This window comes from Setaria italica, chromosome V (assembly GCF_000263155.2).
Source record: "Setaria italica strain Yugu1 chromosome V, Setaria_italica_v2.0, whole genome shotgun sequence".
Classification (NCBI taxonomy): domain Eukaryota; kingdom Viridiplantae; phylum Streptophyta; class Magnoliopsida; order Poales; family Poaceae; genus Setaria; species Setaria italica.
The window spans coordinates 12,504,480-12,520,945 of NC_028454.1; the positions used below are offsets into that span (position 1 = coordinate 12,504,480).

Below are 16,466 nucleotides of genomic sequence, written 5' to 3' on the forward strand. Positions count from 1 at the left end.
CGGTGAGCCGCCGGCGGTGAGCCTCGGGCCGGGGCGGCGGGTGGAAGGGAGGCCCATTTGGCCCCTTACCTTGGAGTTTCGGCACGGAATACGGGGCGGCCGGCGATGGTATTTTGGTGGTGGTGGTGGCGGCTGCTCGGGCGGCGGCGGTGCACGGGCGGCGGCTTGGGCGGCGGTGGCGAGCTGGGCGGTGGGGTGTGGCGATGGGAGCCCGGCGGAATGGCCCTTTTATAGCTCGGCGGCGGGTGGGGGTCCGGACCAAGGGGCGCCGGCGGCACAGTGCGGTGGCGTGCCGCTTAGGGGCCGGCGGCGGCGGTAAGGTGGGGGTCCGGGTAGGACGGGCCGGCGGCGGTAGGGGCTCGGCTCGAAGGGGCGGCCGGCCGGCGGTGGCCGGCACGGCACCGTTGCCGTGACCGGACCGGAGGTGGAGCCGGGGGTAGGGGCCGGCGGGCGGCGCGCCGTCCGAGGAGGCCGGCACGTCCGGCGGGACCGGCCGGCGGCGGGCCCCAGGCGAGCGGCGGGCCGGGCTGCCGGTATGGCGCCAGGGGATGGGGGGCGTCGGAGTAATGAGCTGGGGCCGGTCCGGGTGCCAGGAAGAAGAAGGAGGAGAGAGAAGGAGGGAGGAAGAAGAAAGGAGAAGGAGGAAGAAAGAAGAAGGAAAAAGAAAAAGGAGAAAGGGGAAGGAAAAGAGAAAGAAAAGGGGGAGACCGGCGGCACTCGCGGCACGCGGTCGGAGCACGCGCACGGTGTCTGACACCGGCACGCGGCGAGATTCGCGGGCACAGATAAAAAGACAGATGGGGGGTCGGCATGGGTACCGGGACGGCGAAATCGCCGGGGAGGTTTCCGATTTCCTGGAGCTCAGCGGTAAAAGATTTTAAAGACGGTTTTTAACGGGTGATTTTAGTTAGTGATTTTTGCGGGCGTTACACAGAGGTGCAGCGTCGACGACCTCACCTACCCGGTGGTCCTCCGATGGCAGCCCTTGCCGGCGACGATTTCGATTCCGTATCCAGCAACCCCTCTGCTGCCTTCAAATAAGCAGCCAACAACAACTCATTTGGGAATAGTATGAATCATAAGCTATTCATTTCAATTCTCTGTGGTAATCCGGATTAAGCATTGCCTGTCGGCTTATCATGGGAGAGATAGTGTAGTTTGTAGAACAGTTACTTAAAATGTTACTAGGAATTCTAAAACTGAACTCTTCGAGTACAAGCATGCATTATAGGTTCAACCTGGCCTCGCTAGGTGTTATGGTAAGAGTCTTTTTCTTCTGAATGTAGTCTTATCTTCTAAATTTTGCACATAGGTTTGAGCTTTACAGATTTTAACCATGGTTGGCAAATCGTGCCCTCACTTACTGACACTGTGATTTTGCACTTAAAATGGAGCGTTCTGAAACTGAAATTTTGCACTGTTCGGGATTCTATTTGTGGAACTGATTTGATTGTTTTCTACAAACTGTAAGGCAAAGCTGTGAGAATAATTACCTCAGACCCTTCTGGAGCAAATTGATTTCCTGTTGCAGCACCATGGTTTCCTATTTTGGGCCCTGGGTCACATACATGGCCAAAGCTTTTAGGCAATAGGGAGGGCAGAGGTGAGAGTTGCAACGTGGAGTATGGTTGCAGCAGCATCTAGCAGTTCAGTGACAGACAGGAACAAGATATGGTTTGTGTTTGCAAGTAGTTTTAAATTGTGCTCAAATTTTATAGATGTGTTAGCATGAGTACAACAAACGTTGTCTCTGTACTTCTATAGCTGTTCATATTCTGGTATGACTTCTTGTTAAATGTCACTGGTAATTTCTTAGACCCCTGCTAAAATTTTTTATGTTTATTTTCTACCCACTGCGCAGAAAATGGATATTATTCCAACATAATGTTGGATGAAACCAATCTAGAGGATTCTGATTATTATAGCAACACATATGCTGACCAACAGTCACAGGCAATTGAAGTTGGTCCAGCAGCCCCTTCCGCGAGGCTAAACCATAAGAGATCAAAGAATTTTAGTGACCACGAAGATGAGATTTGGTTTCAGCGTGGCTGAATGTAAGCTTGGATCCGGTCGTAGGCAAAGATCAAAAAGGTGGCAAGTATTGGTCTCGTATATATCAGTACTTCTATGAACACAAGACGTACTCATCAAAGCGTACCATAAATTCTCTCAAGCACTGGTGGGAGACCATACAAGAATGTATGAACAAGTTTTGTGGATGTCTAGCACGGATTGAGTTAAGATGTCAGAGTGGTACTACAATGCAAGACAAGGTACTTACTCACTATGCAATACCACGATTTGTTTAGACTATTTTATTTTTATATATCGTATATGAATATCCCTTGGATGTTGGTTTGTAGGTTGCAGAGCCATGTGCTTTGTACAAGTCCGAAGACGAACATCAGAGAGCATTCCAGTTCATGCATTGCTGGAATAAGCTGAGAACACAACTAAAATGGCTTTCTAAAATTGATGAATTGGTTGCTGCTAAAACATCTAACAAGAAGCAGAAGACAAGTTCAACTATTGATCCGAATGCAAGTTTACCAAGTGAAATAGGACAAGGTGAGGTTCAAGACCTAGAGGATAATGCATTGACAAGGTCAATTGGTAAGAAAAAGGCAAAAGCAGAACTACTGCAAGAGAAGAAAAAAAGTGTGATAGCAACCTTAGAAAATATGTGAGCACAGAAGAAAGAAACTGATGGGGAGAAAGAGCTAAAAAAACAGGAGAGGTTCAACAAAATATTTGCTCTTGAACAGGATCGAGTTGCAAATGAAAAACTACTTCTTGAGGTGAGGAGGCAGGAGGTCGAGTTGCAGAAAAGGAGGATGAAGAGAGGATTATGACCATGGACTTTACTACCATACCAGATGAGCAAAAGAAATACTATATGTCCTTACAAGCTGAGATTATGAGCCGACTATCTATGCCTAGTTCTTAATTACTATCATGTTTGTGTTCTATTGATTTAGGAACTATTTTGCAATTCAGACTTGTTTTATTTTCTTTAACTATCTACTTGTCACTTTAAACCTATCGAGCTCAATAATCCATGTTGTTGATTTGCTTGAGCTATATGTCTAAATTACATAGGTGAGTTGTTTTCTTTAGCTTGCTATGAATCAAGCATGCTGCAATATCTAATGTGGTTGAATTTGTGGGGAGCAGTTTAAATAATGGGTCGCTTGAATCTGAATATTATCTGAGAGCTATTGTTGATCTAGATTGCTAAAGCCACTGATAGCAAACTATTTTGATCCCAAACTGATTGATCTTGTATTTCATCCTAAGAAGTTAGAAATTGTTACATACGCTCAAGCTTAATTCTGGATAAATCTATATTTTTCCTTTGAAGCAGCCATGTCTTTGAAGCAGCCATGTCTTTGCTAGCTGCTTTGCAAACTATAAGAGTAATTAGTAACCACTGTATATAGGTGTAACGACCTTGGATAATCAGCCGAGTTAATCTTCAACCGAAGTCCCTAATCCCATTATCTCAACTCTCCTGAGCTCAAGCGCTCCAAATCCGGTTCTCAGTCCCGACCCCTGAAAAACCCAATCAAAACCGCCGGTTCATCTCTAAGTTCAAAGGTAGTGTTCCTTCCAATCTTGGAGCAGTGGAGAAACCGAGACTAACTGGTGGACCCGAAAATCTTTCCCCGGATCTCCCGAGGCAGGCGCGCCTGAGCAGCATGCGCCCGCTTCAGAGCTCCCCCGCCGCGTGGCTTGATCCCTCCGACGCCCGCCGCCTCGCCCTGTCGCCGGCCGCGACAGGATGGATCAACGCGCCCTCCTCCCCAATCACAGCGGAAGCCCCCTTCGACCCCTTTCTGCCTCGCCTCATCTCGCTCGCGCCCTCGTCGGCCGCGCCAAGGTGCCCCATCGCCGCCGTGGCAGAGTTTTGCCGCTGCTGCGTCAGACCACCTCGCGACCCGCGCCCATCATCTCGCCGGATCCCCGGCCGCAAGCCCCAATGCCTTCCGGCTTTTCCGCCTCTCCACAGTTGCGCCGCCCACGAGCTCACTCCATGACGATACCTCCCTCGCCAACCCCGACTCCGGCCGCGACAGCTCCTTTTCCCGCCTCGCCAGTAATGTGCCCCGGCAATGCCGCTGTTTCGCGCTCGCCCGCGCCGCCGCTCGCCCTGTCACTTTGCCTGCTGCAACCTCGCTGGCAGCGCCTTTCTCCCTGTCACATGCCAGTCAAATCCGCCGCTTGACGCGACCAGACCACGCGCGCCTCCGCCAAATCTAAATCCCGGCAAAGCCGCGCCTGCGCCGGCCTAGTCTCCAGTGCCCAATCGCCGAAGACTCTATCTCCGAGGTCCTGTTCCGCCACCCATCACCGCTCAATCGCCGCCATGGCAGCGCACTTCATCCTTTCTCTTCCCGGTCTTCGTGCTGCTCAAAATCGCTCTCTTCCGTGCAGCTATAAAACGGCATACCAGAGTCCCACCGGAGTTCCTTCGCCATCGCTGTTTCGCCGCCCATACTCTGAGTGCACTTGAGCACTCCCGCTGAGCTCTTGAGAAGTTTCCCTTTCCGCTCAAGTCCGCTTCTCCCCAATCCACCCAGCCGTCTGCTCCTCCGCGCTGTGCTAGAGCTTTCTTGTTGCCCACAAGAAGCACCGCCGCCGCCAGAGCACCGTCAAACCTCGCCGCCGCCCAAGCCTTAGTGCTTAAGTCTTTCCGTCCAAGTCTGTTCCTTCCCGACCCCAAACCTTCACCAGTAGACCTGAAGGTAAGCTGCCGACCCCTTTCCGGTTTGCCCGACCCCTTTTTCCGTCTCGCCCGACCCTGTCTATTTCGCCGACCCTTATCCACCTCGCCCGAGGGCTCGGCTGTATCTTTTCCTTGACCCGAGGGTATCTGTGTAAAATATCGGGGACTTCTCTGTGTTAAGTCTGAGGACCTCAGCACAGTTATTCCTTAACTTTAAGGGTCAGATTACAAGTTTACCCCCACCCGACCCTTTTATCCTATTCTCCACAAACTAAAGTGGAACACCCCCACCTTTTCTATAGCCTTGCTACAAGTGTCCGAGCTTTAACTTGCAAGTGTTGTTGAAATAAACGTCTAAGTGCTAACTCTTGCATTTGCATTCGTGTAGAGTTACATCTCACCGACGGCACCTACAAGCTACACCCGACGCCTCAAGATGGAGCTGTAGCAGAGCCGCCAATCCCAGAAGCTGAAGCAGCACCAGCTGAAGATCAGTTCTCCTCCCCTCCGCTTGAAGGCAAGCCCCGGAGCATGCACCCAACTTTCTAAACATGCACATGCCTTCCTTCTCACGATTGTGCATTTACGTATAGGAGTTGTTTGCAACCATAGATGCATGCCATAGTTCCTTTGAACTGAACACTAGTCTGTTGGGTCGAGTAGTTGCAATGCTTAATAGGACTCGGTAAAAGTCGAGTGATTCCCTGTCACTCGCGAGTTGTAGGAGTTGGTTGTTCTTTTTCTGGTTACAACTATAAGGACAATGGACAGGGCAGGGTTTGGTTAACTCTTTTGGTGGTCGGCTGATCGCCCCATCTGTTTATTGAATCTGTTAAGGCCCGACAGTGGTGGTGTTCGTGATCAAGTGTTTGAAAGTACTAATCTCATACCCATTATGGGATGGGGAAGCCTAGTACCTGATTGAACCTGGACGTGAGCGGTCGCTCCACTGTCTCTGGAACGGAGTTCCCCTGCGGCCGCACGTGGTGGCAAGTGTGGTCACAGAACGGCAGAGGCCGGGTCTGTGGAACCTTGCACCAAGGGAAGTAGACCCGACACGGGTTAGGGAATTCATGGGGAAGGCCGACACAGAAAGCGATCCTCGGTGGTGCGTGGATGTCGTGAGGTTAGGTTCACCATGCATGGTTAAAGAACTCGAATCGATTCGTCTGCCTCTCACAGTTTGAGACTGCTTGACCGCAATGCTACACTGAGTAATGAAGGAGTCTGATGATGACATGGTCTTGATGTTAAGCTTATATACATAAGGTTGGATCTATGTTTGCTTAGAGTAAGTGGCCAACATAGACTGGTTAATAAACTTAGAATCTGAGCTAAAACTTTGAAAGCAAGGACCTAACATAGTCGCTTTTGACAAACAAAACCCCTCAGCCAAAGAGCCTTGCATGTCTAGACGTGGTGGTGTAGTTTTTCCCATCGGACGGTTAAGTCTTGTTGAGCTTAGCAGCTCAGCCTTGTTTGTGGCTCTCTTTCAGGTGGAGTTGAAGCTTCCGAGCTTGCTGTTGGCACTTGGCCACCCCAGCTTCCTCTTGGGTGGACGTTCGAGTGGGATTCTTCCTCGGACGGCGGGGAATGGGATCAGTGATGTCCTGTCTGGCCTCACCAGGGATATCCGACCCCGACGATAGCTTCCGCGATGTTTTTACCTTCTGTTGTTTCCTTCCTAACTTGTGAAACTCTGATTTTTAACCAAGGTGTCATGAATTGTTAATCAAATGGTAGATCTGTTGTATTCTCTGGAACCACTCACCTTCGTGTGAGCTATGCTAATTCGGTCCTGTTAAGTGGTTAAATCGGATGAAATCCGACGGCCTATCGAGTTAACTTGATTAAGGCATGAGTATCGCGTGTCAAGCGATTTAACCGTGCTTTAGTTAAGTTAATCCGAGGTGTTCCGCCACAACTAGTACCAGAGCAAGGTTTAACAGGACAGAGAACACAATGGGTCCCAAAACGTGTCTTTTTGAATAAAATTTGCAAGAAGCATATTGGAAAATCTCGTACGATCGTTAAGGATGACTTTAGTGCGAGAGGCCCTAGGGGATTTTGGGGTTATTTTAGGTGGCTATTACTTATTGGTTATTTTGCTAACCCCCAGCACTTCGCCACGTGTATCATACGTGTGCCGAGTTCCGCATCACGAGTATGCGAGGGTTGATAAGAAGTTCTATTCAAAGGACCCTATCATCGCGGTTGTTTTGCCCATGTTTATCATACGTGCGCAGGTTCCGTATGTTAATTCATACGAAGGGTGGTATGGTTCGATTCCAACGAGCCTATCATCACGGTTGTTCGCCCACGTCTATTATACGTGCGCTGATTCCGCATCTCGAGTATGCGAAGGGTTATATGGTTCCATTCAAAGGGGACCTATTTCCACGGTTGTTGTGCTGTCCATGCAGCATTAAACGCATGGGTGTCGTTTCTATAGTAAACGGTAATGCTTGGGGACGCTTTCGTGGGTGCTTGCACAAAAGGTTCAGGTGGCTGTGTTTTCTGCAGGTACACTAACCGCGTTTGCTTATGGAGACGCTACTAGAAATCGACTAGCTACTATAGGGAGAGACGTACTGGTTGCCTTGCCACCGGCACTGACTGCGTAAGACCAAAGTTTTGGCAGTTGTTTTGGTTAAGAGGATGAAGTAGGTCGTGCATGCATCATAACCTAAAATCTGTGAAACCACCTCCCTAAAACAACCTTGCCTCGGTAAAAGCCCCTCTTCGCTTTAAGGATTTCTAGCTACCTTTCCAGTTCGCGCTCTGGTGAAAGTCCGAGTGTTTTTCCTGCCCGATCTGTTCTTCTTGGGGTTTCTATCTCACGTTGTTTTGGTTCTTGGTTCCAGATGGCTACTCCCAGACACGTGTTTTACGGCACTGACGGCATTTCCCACTCTACGTGCCTACATTGTGAGGGTTTTCCTGCTATTCTGTGGGATACCTTAAGGTGGTTTGGGTACCATTCCCCGCCTCTGTACGTGGGATGGGAGTACTAGGAGCACGGAGTGTAGAGATGCAACGTGCAGGTGGTTGTACCTCCACCCCCTATACAGCCCGAGTGGCCCCCGCTCGAAGTCTTGACCTACGGTCACGCTCTGGAGGACACCTGGGAGTCGACTGCCCTGCAGGCCCTCACCTAGTTTTGCCGACTACACCCGCTTGAGGTCACTTTGGACCCAATCAGCTTATTTCCCGCCAGGGATCGGTTTGACCCAGCCTGGCTTGACCGCGTCAACAACATGGAGGTGTTGGCAACCTCCCATTCATTGGTCACCATCTCTACCACCACCAGGTGCATGTCAGCCCTGTACCGGCTGATTGAGCTTCAAGGTCGAGCTATGGCTGTCTTGGCTCGGATAGTCGTAGACACCTAAGGGCATTTCAACGCCGCCAAGAGAGATTTGGTGGAGCGGTCATATCAGCTCATCCAGAGAGGCATACAGATCCATGACATGCAGGCCAGGATTACTGAGCTAGAGGAAGAGGTGACAGACATGGAGGATGACATGATCCAGCTTGCAGAAGAGAAGATGGAAGCTGAGATGGAGCTCACAGTTGCTAATGCTCATTTGGACGAGCACCATGCCAAGCTCGATGCGATCCATGCCCTTGAGATGCAGCTGGACGAACAAGAGGATCCTGAGGAGGTCGTAGGAGCGTCCAGCATGGACATTGAAGATGGCGACGCCCCTTCTCCGACTCATAGTGTTCCCTCAGTCGACAACCTAGATAACTTTTAGGTTGAGAACTGTAGGAAGCTAATCTTTTGTTGTACTCCTCGGCAACCTAAGTTTTGGATCGTGGTGTAATAGGTTAGCCTTGAGTTGAGTATTCCTCCTGTGTTTTGAGAACAGCAATGAAATGGTCTTGATGAAATCAGATCTTGATTTGACTTTTGACCCTTTGTGACCTTCCTTGGATGCCAAGTTGTGTGAGTTTTGTGCTGTAACCAAACGCAAGTTCCGTTCTATGGGTCTGTCCAAAGCTTGGCCGACCCCGAGTCGCAAGGTCGGATGCGCTCGACCCCTCGAGGCAGGTCTCCACCTCGCCTGACCCCTTGTTGCCCGGTTTCGCTTCGCCGACCCGAGCGCCTAAGGTCGGATGTAGTGGAACCCATGGGGTACGGTTTTGGTTCACCCGAGGTTGTGCAGAACCGAGATAGTTGCTAACTAAGATGGCAAGAAAAAGTGTATATCTCCTTAATGAGAAATGTTGTTGTGTTGCACTATCGGCAAGAGTCGCATTTGAGAATTTAACGTATACGTTCCCGCATAATTGGAATACTTTGCAAGTGTTGTTGAAATAACCGTCTAAGTGCTAACTCTTGCATTTGCATTCGTGTAGAGTTACATCTCGCCGACGGCACCTACGAGCTACACCTGGCACCTGAAGACGGAGCTGTAGAAGAGCCGCCAATCCCAGAAGCCGAAGCAGCACCAGCTGAAGACCAGTTCTCCTCCCCTCCGCTTGAAGGCAATCCCCGGAGCATGCACCCAACTTTCTAAACTTGCACATGCCTTCCTTCTCACGATTGTGCATTTACGTATAGGAGTTGTTTGCAACCATAGATGCATGCCATAGTTCCTTTGAACTGAACACTAGTCTGTTGGGTCGAGTAGTTGCAATGCTTAATAGGACTCGGTAAAAGTCGAGTGATTCCCTGTCACTCGCGAGTTGTAGGAGTTGGTTGTTCTTTTTCTGGTTACAACTATAAGGACAATGGACAGGGGTTTGGTTAACTCTTTTGGTGGTCGGCTGATCGCCCCGTCTGTTTATTGAATCTGTTAAGGCCCGACAGTGGTGGTGTTCGTGATCAAGTGTTTGAAAGTACTAATCTCATACCCATTATGGGATGGGGAAGCCTAGTACCTGATTGAACCTGGACGTGAGCGGTCGCTCCACTGTCTCTGGAACGGAGTTCCCCTGCGGCCGCACGTGGTGGCAAGTGTGGTCACAGAACGGCAGAGGCCGGGTCCGTGGAACCTTGCACCAAGGGAAGTAGACCCGACACGGGTTAGAGAATTCATGGGGAAGGCCGACACAGAAAGCGATCCTCGGTGGTGCGTGGATGTCGTGAGGTTAGGTTCACCATGCATGGTTAAAGAACTCGAATCGATTCGTCTGCCTCTCACAGTTTGAGACTGCTTGATCGCAATGCTACACTGAGTAATGAAGGAGTCTGATGATGACATGGTCTTGATGTTAAGCTTATATACATAAGGTTGGATCTATGTTTGCTTAGAGTAAGTGGCCAACATAGACTCGTTAATAAACTTAGAATCTGAGCTAAAACTTTGAAAGCAAGGACCTAACATAGTCGCTTTTGGCAAACAAAACCCCTCAGCCAAAGAGCCTTGCATGTCTAGACGTGGTGGTATAGTTTTGCCCACCGGACGGTTAAGTCTTGTTGAGCTTAGCAGCTCAGCCTTGTTTGTGGCTCTCTTTCAGGTGGAGTTGAAGCTTCCGAGCTTGCTGTTGGCACTTGACCGCCCCAGCTTCCTCCTGGGTGGACGGTCGAGTGAGATCCTTCCTCGGACGGTGGGGAATGGGATCAGTGATGTCTTGCCTGTCCTCACCAGGTATATCCAACCCCGACGATAGCTTCCGTGATGTTTTTACCTTCTATTGTTTCCTTCCTAACTTGTGAAACTCTGATTTTTAACCAAGGTGTCATGAATTGTTAATCAAATGGTGGATCTGTTGTATTCTCTGGAACCACTCACCTTCGTGTGAGCTATGCTAATTCGGTCCTGTTAAGTGGTTAAATCGGATGAAATCCGACGGCCCATCGAGTTAACTTGATTAAGGCATGAGTATCGCGTGTCAAGCGATTTAACCGTGCTTTAGTTAAGTTAATCCGAGGTGTTCCGCCATAATAGGCATCATATATTTTCTCTATTTTGGATGCAAGAGTTGAAAAATTGTATATGAGGAGTCCTGGAGAATCTCCAGCCAATTCATTGTAGCAGTTCTCATACATCTAAAATGTAAATATAAATATAAACGTCTCCATGATTATTGAAAGTAACAATAAATACAAACTATAGGTAATCATTTGTAGAGGTCTGGATGATGTTGCCACAGGTGCTCAATGAGATCATTTTGAAGCTCATTGTGAATATCTATGTCCCTTATATTCTTGTAATTTTTAATAAACTCCTCAAGTTCAGGTGTTTCATCGTGAGAAATCTTCACCTTTTCTCCTACCCAATTATAAATTAAATCATCTTCATCATTGCGCTCATTCTCAACTATCATGTTGTGCATAATGACACAAGCCCTCATGATTTGTCCAAGAGTGTCTTGATTCCAAAATCGAGCTGGCCCCCTAACGATAGCGAAACGAGACTGTAGAACCCCAAACGCTCGTTCCACGTCCTTCCTACGAGCTTCTTGGGCAGTTGCAAAATATTCCTTCTTATTACCTTGTGGTTCAGGTATGCTCTTCACAATTGTAGCCCACGAGGGATATATGCCATCAGCAAGATAATAACCCATTGTATATTCGTTGTTATTAATGGTATTATTCACCTCTAGAGCTTGACCTTCAGCTAGCCATGCGAATAAAGAAGATCGGTGCAAAACGTTGATGTCGTTGTGGGAACCAGGCATCCCAAAGAAAGCATGCCAAATCCAAAGATCTCCATCTGCAATAGCTTTAAGTATAATTGTAGGCTCATGCAAATGTCCGGTGTACATACCTTACCATGTCGAAGGATAACTTTTCCACCTCCAATGCATACAATCAATCGACCCAAGCATACCAGGAAAACCTCTACTCTCTCCAATGGCAAGTAATCTAGTAGTATCATCTTCATTAGGTGATCTCAAGTACTCATCTTCAAAAACCTCCACAACATCACTGACAAACTTTCTCAGACTCTCAAGAACAGTACTCTCACCAATACGGATATAATGATATGTAGCATCAGCTGCTACTCCATAAGTTTACATCCGAAATGCTGCAGTAATCTTTTGCAGACTAGAAAGGCCAAGTACACCGGCAGCGTTTCTTTTCTGCACGAAATATTCATCATATTATTCTACGGCATTCCATATGCGTATAAACAGCGTACGCCTCATTCGAAACCTGCATGTCAAGAGTAATGAGACACATATATAATATGAATTTTTTGAAAAAAATGCTCCAAATAAATCTATTATTTACATACCATCGACTGAAATAACTATGTATGTACGTAGGATCATCTGAAAAGTAATCTTGATACAATCTTTGATGCTCTGCCTATCTATCTCGTCGAAGTACTTGATACCCTAGGATAGAACCACGATGTTTTGTTCGTCATCGAACTCATCCGTATTCACGGCCACATGAGTAACAGAGACCAAGAAATCAGCATCGTCATCATCTGACGACGAATCTAGCACAGTTGCATCGAAAGGCTTCGTCGACTCAAAGAGAATCCTTTTTACATATCTCCAATTGGAGTTGGAGATAGCAAGAACTGCTTTTTCTAGGCATGGGCGGCGACAAAATCCTTATTATCAACAAGAATAAATAGATTGCAGCCATGAAATAGTGTTTTTTTATTTTTTTTTTCATTATCAACCAAAACAAAAACAAAAACAAAAATAAAAATACAACGTGAATCCTTACTTGGAGGGTGCAGAACGTAGTGCCTGCCGGCGTGAATGTCCTCCGCGCGCAGGGGCTGCCGTTGATGGTGCGGGACGCAGGACTACCGCGCAGGGGCTGGCGTGCATGAATCCTCCGTGCGCAAGGCTGGCGGCATGAGTACCGGACGAAGACCCGTGTGCAGGGGATGCCGGCGTTTGGAGGGCGCAGTGCGCAGCTGGCGCCTGGCGGCATGACTGATCTTACGATGACAAGGGGCTTGAAAAAAAAAGCAACGGATCCTGATGGGTCCAATAATACGATGACGTGGCCTATTTTGAATCATTAAGTGTAGTTTTTAGCGATATGTTGTGGGCTGATATGTTTTTAGGGAAAAAAAATTTAGCATAGCCTCCAATACCTTGTTTTGAAGAAGAAGTTTTTGAGGAACTCTTGAAGTTGCTCTTAAACCGGAAAGATGAAATGCATCAATCTATTTCCCACGTACTCCCTCCATCTCAAATTAGTATTTGTTTTAACTTTTTTTAGATACATGACTTTAGCTATGTATCTAGACATAATATATATATATATATAGGCCTCCGCTATTTGGTACCCAGGGTACAGAATAGCCTATTCTGTACCCCAGCCCCCCACCGACCCAGCGCGCGCATCGCTTCCGCCCGCCACCCGCGTCTCCCGCCGGTCGATTTTCTTTTCCCAGGTTTTTTGTTTCTCTCGCGTGCGACAACAACCGCGCGCGCTGAAAGTCCGTCTACCTCTGGGCCATCTGTTGGAACCGCCGCATCCGTGATCTTCGGAGAATACGTCGAACGCCGACCTCCGCGAGACGCGCGGGTGGCCCAGGACGCGCCGGAGCGCGGCGAGGTCCCGTTCCACGGACCGGCGCGCCGCCGCGGCGTCCTCGAGCGGGCACGGGGGGCGCGGATTCCGGACGGCCTCGACGGCGACGTGGACGCCAACCGGCGCGCCGCCGCGGCATCCTCGGGCGGGCACCGCGCGCGGGACGTCCGCAACGGTTCTCCAGGAGCCTCACGAAGGTCCTCTAACCTGGGAAGATATCGGAGGTGGGCAGCGGACGGGGTCAACGATTCAGAAAAAATCACCTCCACACCATCGCATAGGTAAGTTTGTCAGAAAAAATCGAAGTGGTATAGGACCCGAGCCCGGTTCCGTCACTCGGAGCAGCGCTGGCAAGGACTATTACCTGGGCAAGCATAGAAGCTAGGGTCCCAAAATAGAGAGCACTAAGAGCCCAAATCGGAGGGGACATCGGCATAGATAGGACCGGTGTAGCATGGAGAGCAGCACGGGAGTGCCCGGTGGAAATTTCCGCCGTTGCTAGAGGTGGATTTGGAGGCGGCGGCACCAGCAGCTGTAGAACAGAGGGGTGAGGAATGAAGTAGAGGTAGGAGAGCTGTTGCCTGTGCTGTGCCCTGTGCGTGTGCAGGTCCACCAGTTGATCTTGGATTATTCTAGACCACCAGTTGGACATCATATGCCTGTGCTGTGCCATGTGCGTGTGCAGGTCCAGGGAAGAGAGAGGCACCAGAGTTTATAACATTGAGGCTTTTCTTCATTTTAGCTTCTTTTGCTAAAGCAGTCACTGACAAAATTTTTTTGTTAAAATAGACCTAAAATCTTAAAAAGTTCTAGTAATACGATGCACAAGTAATAAATAGGACTTCATTGTTCAGATTGTGATGCTGAAGTAGTTCTGCTTCGTACAAGGAGATGAATGAGGACATATACATGTTCAAACTATCAGTCCAATAGCTGACAGTGCCTGTCTTCGAGTAATTAACTTCTGCCTTCTTCAAGCTACCTTGTGATATGCAATGTGTTATTACCTTTCAGACCACCTTGCCAGTGATGGGTTGTCGGAGGATATTGTTTGAAGAAGCAGGGCCGTCCGCGCCGAGTAGGGACTCTGCGGATAGCCCTTCACCGAAAAGGCTGGAGATTAACGACATGAGAGTCGCCGTCGACGTGAGAAGTACAGAAGTGCCGGAAAGGTCACCGCGACGATCTGAACCGCCCCAGCCGGGAGAACGAGACACTATTGACTCTTGCATCAAAGTTCCGGAGATGTTGGAGAGCTCCAGCACTAGATTTCGAACTCCACCCACACAGATAGGTTGCCAGCAAGGGAGTAATGAGGATCAAACCATTACAACGGGAAGACAGGGTGTTGTGTTCTTGCCTCCGGATACTTTGGACGCAAACCAGATGATTGCTAGTGAAGAAGAAATTCCACCACAAACACACGTAAGTGATGCATGATAAATCTTTGTTTGAATTGTTCAAAGCATTTATATGCTCAGTTAAAAAGCACAAAATGCATGAGAGTAGTCAGCGAACCAATATATTATGTCATATCTGTCGTCAGACTCAGGGGTGTACAAAAATGAGTCAAGCACATCAATCCGTGATTGGCCAAAGTTAACGCAATAAACAGACCAATGGTGCTGATGTAGAACTGGTAGAAGAATCTACACCGTGTGTAAAAAGAAGAATTGACTTATTTTAGCGAAAATATAATAACAATGACTTATCTACTTAACTAAATTCGCGAGTACAACATATGCAGAAGCTACTCAAACACAAAATTATGAAACCAGCAAACTCATGGCCAGATTGGAGGACCAGAAAAAAATGGACAAAAGCTAACCAAAAAAAAAATAGTAGATGTACCATCTTTGTCTTCTTCAAGTCTGTGAAAGGAAGACAACGTTGGATGGCTGTCACTGCAGCAAACTGGCTATATTTTGGGTTCGGAGCTGTCCCTTTTGTGCCACTCAACATTGAGAATTGCCTTCAAGAAAAGAAATGCCATGGAATAAAAAAGGTACGAAAGAATGGAAAAATTTTAATAAATCTAGTGTCAAAGAAAGGCAAAATAAAAGCTTACTGAGAGGTCAGCATCAAAAAAAATTCTATAACCATGGCACTCGGGTCTGATCCAATAATCATCATAGCTAAGACATTTGACAAATCCTGTGATAAAAGTTGAGTCTGGGATTGCACCATCGGCAAATGATTGTGCAATCATGTCACAAGTTAAAGGGATGCTACCAAACTGGATCACCGGCATGCTGTGGATATTACAATCAGCAAATGGAGAAATAGAAAGTTTGGCTGATATAAGATTTAGAAATGGACAAAAGCTAACCTTTTCAATGTGGAGTCATCAGCGCACACGTGTGCAAAGAGACTCATTGCTGCGTCCACATTTGGTGCAGGACGGGACATAATTCCATACTTGAAGGGTGAAGAATATTTAGCAGGCTTCCGTGTCATGCGTTTCCCTGTTCTCTGTTCGGACACATGTAAAGTGCCTGACACCATGATATTTTGATCCTTTGGAAAGGTCAAAATAACATGTAGTTGGAAAATAATTAGCTGGAAGGATTGCAACTCGAATCGAATGGAGTGGGTGGTAATCGTGTCCAGTTAAACATACAGTTTTGGCCTGGTCTTCAAATTGGGTAGTGCGTGGTGAAGGGAGAGTATGCATATGATTTGATTGCTCTTCACAATAGATGGCATCAATGAGATTGTTGATTCTATTCATATCATGGTTGCTGTCAGGCAAACTAGAAGAGGGGGGTATATGAACTGAAAAATTAATGACATGAATACAGCGTTAAGCAAGAACATAAATGACTGCTAAACAATTAAAGGCTGAGCATATGGGTAAAAATCCTGACAGCTGCGTATTGTATTGTAAGACTGGATACAACCTGGAAAAGATATAAAGAGAAAATTCAGACTACATAGTGCTAACCTGAGCAAGTAGTATTACGTGCAGGGTCATCCCTACAAGCTTCTTGATGAGGTTTAGTGCAAGGTGTAGTGCCACCAGTTTTAGATGAGGCGGGATCTGTGACCAAGGTTTCCAAAAAAACTGTTGTTAAGCTTTTATGGTAAAGGGTCATTACCGAGCATTTTGCTGGTTGTAGTATGCGATAGGCAGTACCTGTGGTGTATGAGTTTTGGCCGTTGCCATCCCTTAATACATCATCTCTGTAGCAAGAACTTGGGGTCCTGAAAACACCGCCGTCTCCAGGAGCCTCGAATAGTTGATCTACAGAAAGTAATGTACAGAAAAATAAGTTGAAA

The 16,466-nt window shown here is 47.8% G+C and overlaps 1 long non-coding RNA gene across 1 annotated transcript; it reads right to left on the minus strand.

The window, feature by feature from the left end:
• Positions 1 to 14,728: 14,728 nt before the first annotated feature.
• On the minus strand, positions 14,729 to 15,282 carry LOC106804367. Its single transcript, XR_001393209.2, has 3 exons — positions 15,256 to 15,282; positions 15,039 to 15,159; positions 14,729 to 14,836 (listed from the first exon to the last, which is right to left on the minus strand). It is a non-coding gene; the product is annotated as an uncharacterized LOC106804367 (long non-coding RNA).
• Positions 15,283 to 16,466: the final 1,184 nt, after the last annotated feature.